Source organism: Cupressus sempervirens, chromosome 3 (genome assembly GCF_028749045.1).
Source record: "Cupressus sempervirens isolate cs-2001-9-10 chromosome 3, ASM2874904v1, whole genome shotgun sequence".
Classification (NCBI taxonomy): Eukaryota; Viridiplantae; Streptophyta; class Pinopsida; order Cupressales; family Cupressaceae; genus Cupressus; species Cupressus sempervirens.
The window spans coordinates 1,110,039,448-1,110,045,447 of NC_143120.1; positions in this window are offsets into that span (position 1 = coordinate 1,110,039,448).

Below are 6,000 nucleotides of genomic sequence, written 5' to 3' on the forward strand. Positions count from 1 at the left end.
GCTTAATCTTGTTGTTCTCTTATTTCATTTACGTTAATTTGATTCGTTAAAAGTTTTAAATTAATTCTATGTAATCAATTAGAATTCCTCTATAATAGTCCTAGATCCTAATCAGATCAAATTTGGTATCAGAGCCTTTGTTGGACTAGTATTGCAGATTTGAATGCTAACAAGATCCAGGATTGAGAAAGGCGAAGGAAAGCTTGAGGAATACAATCCTGAGATTGGAAAACCAAGGACTAAACCATCATCACAAATGGCAGATGAAGGTGGACAAGCTTTTCAAGATAAGAGTATTCAGAAGACTCTTCAGAATTTGTAGACAATGGTAGAAGTTTTGGTACGAAAAAGAGAAGAGAAGATGCAAAGACGTGCAGCTCAAAAGGACAAAGGGAAAAAGAAAGGTGCTGATCGTGATCCACCAAAGACACCTCCTTCTTCTCCTTCTTTTGCCTCTTCTCCTTCTTCCCCCTCTTCTCCTTCTTCTACCCATTCTAAGTCTTCTAATATTTTCAAAGGAGGACATAAGCCTCGAATTAAGTTGGATGTAAAGTTTGACTTACCAAAATATTGTGGGGAGTTAAATGCTGAGAAACTAGATGACTGGATTCAACAAGTAGAAGTCTACTGTAGAGTTCAAAACCTTGTAGATGATGTTGACAGAATTAAGTTAGCCACTTTTCGTTTAGGTGGTGTAGCCCTAACTTGGTGGGAGAGTAGGTCTCGGGATGAAACTTCACAACATAGTAAGTTTAATTTTTCTTGGTCAGAATTTGTTACTGCTTTAAAGAAAAAAATTTACCCCCTAGGCCATATGCAACAGTTAATGATGAACTGGCAACATTTTAAGCAAGGGAAAGGTCAATTTGTCCAGGATTACACCCATGAATTTTGTAAAAAGGCTATTTCATTAAATGTCCCATTATATACCCAGGACACTTTACTCAAGTATATAGGTGGTCTTCATTCTTACCTAAGGCATTCTATTCTCGTCCTGAATCCTTGTAATTTGGATGAAGTATGTGTCCAGGCTTCACATATAGAATCAAGGGGTAAGGGTACTTTCATTGATAAGTCTGATAAAAAGCCATCCAAGTCTGAGGAAAATTCCAAAGGAAAAGGGAAGGGTAAAAAGATAGCAACAATAAAGAAAGAGGGTGAGAAACCCACATGCTCATGTTGCAAGAAAGAAGGGCATGATGATTCTAAGTGCTGGAAGTTACATCCTGAAAAGAGGCCAAAGCGATATGGTGGAAACAAAGGTAAATAGAAAACTACTGTTGTAATTCAACAAGATCTTGGATCTGACTCCGGAGATGAGATAAAGATTATTGCTATCGGGATCCAAGGTAAAGGAAAAGGTATATCTCTTTCATCAGCTCCAAGTTCTTCTAGCATAAGTGCAAGTACAAGTAAAGAATCTTCTCCTAAGAATGATAAGCAAAGGAATGAATTATTTCACATTCGAGTTGTTATCAAGCATAATAAGGTTGATACATTATTTGATATGGGTTCCCAAGTTAATTTGATATCTGAGGAAGTTGTTAAAAAGCTTAACTTGACTACAACACCTCATCCAAAACCATACCTTCTTGGATGGGTTTGCAATGATGCATAGTTACAGGTAACTAAACAATGCAAGTTAAGATTTGCTATCACTGCAAACTTTGTAGATGAGGTAGAAGCTGATGTAGTCCCTTTAGATATATGTGGTCTTGTACTTGGGAGTCCCTATTTGTTTGATCGTCAAGCTATCTTTTATAGGGGGGGAAATAAATATCATTTTTTTAAAGACAAGATTGAATACATTGTACGGGCACATAAGGTTAAGACTAATCTGGCATTAGTCAATGCTGGTCAAATGAAAAGGTTAGTCAACTCTAGTAAGAATTTTGTGTTGATGCTTGTAAAAGCCAAAGAAGATGAAACATCTGAGGCATTTAAGGGATGTGATCCAAAACATAAGGCTGAAATAGTCAAAGTTGTTTTCGCTTACGATGACTTGTTTCAGGAATCGAAAGGATTGCCTCCTAAGAGAGAGATACAACATGAGATCCAATTGCAGCAAGATGCACCACTTCCTAATATTGGCATGTACCGCTTATCAGTGTTGCAGAATGAAGAAATCAAGAAGCAAGTTCAAGAGTTGGTCGAGAAAGGAGTTATCCGTCCTAGTACTTCTCCTTGTGGTTCTCCTATTGTATTGGTTCCAAAGAAAGATGGGACATGGAGAATGTGCATTGACTACAAGGCTTTGAACAAGATAACGGTAAAGAACAGGTACCCTCTTCCTAGAATTGATGATTTACTTGATCAGTTGAAACATGCAATTTATTTCACTAAGCTAGACTTACGTAGTGGATATCATCAAATAAGAATTGCAAAAAGTGATATTTGGAAAACTGCTTTTAAGACAAAATAGGGACTTTTTGAGTGGTTGGTCATGCCATTTGGGCTTTGTAATGCACCAACTACATTCATGAGAGTCATGAATGATGTCTTTCGTCCCTTTATTGATGATTTTGTCATAGTCTATTTAGATGATATTCTTGTATTCAGTAAGTCTTGGGATGATCATGTAATTCATGCAAAGAAAGTATTTGAAATACTGAGAAAAGAAAAACTATATGTAAAGATGTCAAAATGCGAATTTGCAAAGACATCCTTAGTGTACTTAGGCTATGTCATAGGGAATGGTCAATTGAAAGTAGACCCTGCGAAGGTTGAATGTATTGTAAAATGGCCTAAGCCAAGTACAGTCACAGAAGTTAGGAGTTTTTTAAGTGCAGTTCAATATTGGAGGAAGTTCATTGCAAACTTCTCTTACAATGCATCACCATTGCATGCATTAACCAGTACGAAGGCAACCTTTCAGTGGGGAGGTCCGCAACAAAAGGCTTTCGACACTTTAAAGGAAAAGTTGAGCACTGCACCAGTTCTGGCTTTACCAGACTTACATCAACCATTTGAGATCGAGACAGATGCAAGTGGGTTTTCCATGGGAGCTGTACTCATGCAAGGAGGTAAACCAGTATGCTACCACTCTGAAACTTTTTCAGGAGCAGTAAGTAACTATCCTGCATATGATAAAGAACTTTATGCTTTAGTTCAGAGTGTTAAAAAACGGAAGCACTACTTAATGGGAAAGGAAACTGTAATCCACACTGATCACCAACCACTACAATATTTGCACTCACAATCTAAGTTGCAACAAAGTAGGCACTTTAGGTGGATGGGTTTTCTGCAACAGTTTCATTTGGTAATTAAGTATAAGAAGGGTTCCCATAACAAAGTAGCAGATATGCTCTCTAGGCCTCCTGTTTAGAATGCTTTGATAATCTTTCAAAATAGTTCTATGGTTCATGAAATTTTTTAGGAACAATATGCTAATGATGAGAACTTTAAGGATATCTATGCAGCTTTAATCTAGGGTAAACATGTAGAAGAGAAAGATTACTATGTGCAAGATAATTTGTTGTACCACTTGGGAAAATTATGTATTCCTAGAAATGAACAAGCACGTGTAATCCGTGAAGCACACACCTCGTTCATTGTAGGACATTTCGAGGTAAGTAAGACATTAGCTCAATTGCAAAAATATTGTTACTGGCCTCGTATGCAGGAAACTGTCACCAAGTATATAAAAGGATGTGTAATGTGTGCAACTAGTAAACCAAGTAATAGGAAATTAGGTTTGTACACACCATTACCTGTACCATCCCGTCCATGGGAAAGTGTATCTATGGACTTTGTGGGAGGTTTACCTATTTCTAGGAAGGGTCGTGATTATTTGTATGTAGTAGTTGATCGGTTTAGCAAAATGTGTATTTTAATGCCTTGTAAAAAGCAAGTTACTGCTGAACTGACTACTCATTTGTACTTTCAAAATGTATGGGTTCATTTTGGGTTACCCACTTCTATTGTATCAGATCGAGATTCTCGATTCTTAGGGGAATTTCAGTCATCTTTATGGGGACTCATGGACACCAAGCTAAAGAAGAGTACAGCCTTCCATCCGCAGACCGACGGATAGACAGAGGTAGTGAACAGGACAATTGTGCATCTACTTAGAGGCTACTGCAGCAAACATCCTAAGTTGTGGGATGAAATTCTTCATTATGTGCAACATGCTTACAACCATGCGGCACACTCTTCCACAAAGAGGTCTCCTTTTGAGACCTGCTTCAGTTACTTGCCTAAGACACCAATGGATTTTGCTTTTGGGAAGGGCGATGTTGTAGATGGATGCCATGATGCAGAAAAGGCTTTAAAGTTCATCCAGAAGGTCCAAGCAATCCATCAGGTAGTAGAAGCACAATTAGAGCAGAGCCAAACAAAATACAAGGCTTGCCATGATAAGCATCGCATTGATCACCAATTCCAAGTTGGTGGCAGAGTTTGGTTACATATCAGCAAGGAAAGAATGCAAGGTGAAGGAAGGAAGCTCAAAGCTATCAGGTATGGTCCTTTTGAGATCTTGGAAAAGATCGGTACTAATGCTTTTCGCCTTAATCTTCCTCCATACATGCAAATTTACTCAGTTGTCAATGTTGAGAATCTGAAGTTGTATGAGCCTCCAATGATCTTGGATGAAGACATCAGTGTTTAGGTTCCATCAGTTGATGATCTTTCACCAGAGTATGTGTCAGAATTGCCAGAAGATGTTATCCTAGACAAGAATGTCAAAACTTCACGAAGAGGACCAGTTGAATACCTCCGAGTGGAATTGAAGGGGATGCATCCAAGCAAGGCAAGATGGATGGAGATTGGTAAAGTGAGGTATATATACCCTCACCTTCTTTCTGAGTAATCCAAACTTTCGGTGGTTCGAAAGCTCCTCAATGGGAAGGCTTGATCCGGGGGATACTTTCGTGAAAATTGAAGTATCTCCAAAACTCCAAAAATCAGCATCAGATTAAACTCCTTGAAATTCTAGACCTAATGCAATTTGAACGGACAAAAATGGAGTCCATATGCAAAAGTTATGGTCAGTCAAAGGTTGGTCAAACAGAGAACGAAGGTCATCAAAAAGGTGAAAAAAATAATCATCTCCAAAGTGGTCAACAATGGATTTCAAAATAAAGAGCTCGTTGAGAGCTTTTCGACGGTGTTTGTTTCATCAAAAACGGAGCCCATACGTGAAAGTTATGACATTTTAAAGTTCGGCATAAGAGATGAATATTGATGACATCATCATGACGTCAACAAAGTGGGAAATAAAAAGGTTTATGGTCGGATTTGAACCCATGACCATTTATTCCCAAAATTCATACTTCCTCCACTATGCCACACATGGATTTCAAAAAATATTGGCGGCAATATATTTTTAACCATAGACTTGCGCCAGTTTTAAAGAAGGAAGACTCGTCGGCGGGGTTTGAACCCCCAACTGGCGGCTACCATAAAAGTTGGATGGTTGTTGCGCTATTTTAGCACTTAAGAATCATTGTGCACCAATTTTTATTTAACTTTATCCAAATCCTGCCTAACCTTAGAAAAATAAGGTTATTGCTTATTTTTGACCCCAAAAATGACATGGGGCCAAATCCTCTAAAATGGGTAAAGGGTTATTCCGAGAGGGAAACTGGTTAAAGAGTCTATTTTTACAATTATTTGCTATGGCCTTATTTTGGCTATTTTTTGGTATAAAAAGGGGGTTAGGAGACTCTTATGGGGCATTCAGAAAAAGGAGAGAACGTCCAAGTGCTGAGTATAAGGGAGATTTTTGAAGTGCTCATTCCTATACTTTGAAACATCGTAATGTTGTTGTACTTCAAAGGAGTGATTTTGTAAACATTTGTACCTGATTTTGGAGATAATCAGATCAGTCCCCCTATTGGAGTAGGACCCAGAGACGTAGTCCATACGAATGAACTCCGAGATCAAATTGTTTGCGTCTTCTTTCTCTCATTGTCTCTTTTATCAGCTTAATCTTGTTGTTCTCTTATTTCATTTACGTTAATTTGATTCGTTAAAAGTTTTAAATTAATTTTATGTAAT